At 47.1% G+C, this 1,096-nt stretch overlaps 1 pseudogene; it reads right to left on the bottom strand.

Moving 5' to 3' along the window:
- Positions 1 to 477: 477 nt before the first annotated feature.
- On the bottom strand, positions 478 to 872 carry LOC115859303 (nuclear transport factor 2 pseudogene; annotated as a pseudogene).
- Positions 873 to 1,096: the final 224 nt, after the last annotated feature.

The raw sequence follows: 1,096 nt of genomic DNA, 5'->3' as shown, positions 1-1,096 counted from the left end.
GGGATCTTCCCGGACCGGGGCACGAACCCGTGTGCCCTGTATCAGCAGGCGGATTCTCAACCACTGCGCCACCAGGGAAGCCCTCCATTAACTTTTAATGATGTACCATTTGTTGTTAAGAAAATTTTCGTGGTTTTATTGTATCATGAGGCAATGAAACACCTGAACAAATCAATATCTGGGCTGTGAGGCAGCTGCTTTCTCCTTCACTTCTTTGGGTTACTTAGAGCAACTTGTCAGTAGATTAAAAAAAAAAGAAGACAACCTTTTGCATTACTTAAGTCTTTCCAAGGCGTGGGCTGGTACAACACAAACTTCTCCTGTCAGATGCAACCAGTCTAAGCGTTCAAACATCATGTGCAATGCCTCAGTAGCAGCAGCGCACCTGCCCACTCCCACCGTGGCCCTGCTCATTTGTGTATGATATTTGGAGCATCTGGAGGAGTGTGAATAGTATCAGGAAGAGGAGGGAGGAGGTCAGCCGAAATTGTGCAGGGCAAGCCTGAACATGTCATTGGTGCAAACCCAAGCATCATTGATGTTCTTTAATGGGAACATCTGGTGGAACCCCATGACAGGGTCTTCATCGGCCTTGAGCTGGTCCACAACCATGCTGATGATGCAGCTATCTGGCCTGGGCTGATGGTCCTGTGCTGTGATGCTGTCCTGGATTTTCTGGAACGGAAGGCTAGACAATTTCTCCACGGTGGCAGGTTTCTCCTGGAATTGCTGTCCTTCCCAAGTAAGACATGTCGCTTCAATATAACTTGTCGCGTCAATATGTGTGGTTGGGTTCTGTCGTTATCAAATAACTGGTAGTAATGTTGAATGAAGCTGGACCCAGTTTGCTCCCAAACTGGCTTGTCTCCCATTCTGGGGCGCCACCCCGCCTCGTTGAGACCCGAAGAGCTGGCACAATGGTGGCAGCAGTGGCGGCAACCCAGCGTGGTCTTCTCCCACCTTCCCTTGCCACCCCACTGCACTCTCTTGTTTTCATTTCTAAAAATAAGTCTTTCTTGTAGAAAATGTGGAAAATACAAAAAAAACTAATAAATTGTATCACTATTATCCAGAAATAACCATTACTAACATTTTG

This window comes from Globicephala melas, chromosome 13 (genome assembly GCF_963455315.2).
Source record: "Globicephala melas chromosome 13, mGloMel1.2, whole genome shotgun sequence".
NCBI classification, from domain to species: Eukaryota; Metazoa; Chordata; class Mammalia; order Artiodactyla; family Delphinidae; genus Globicephala; species Globicephala melas.
Note: the sequence above shows the minus strand (reverse complement) of the source record. Positions and strands in the feature narration are given on the sequence as shown.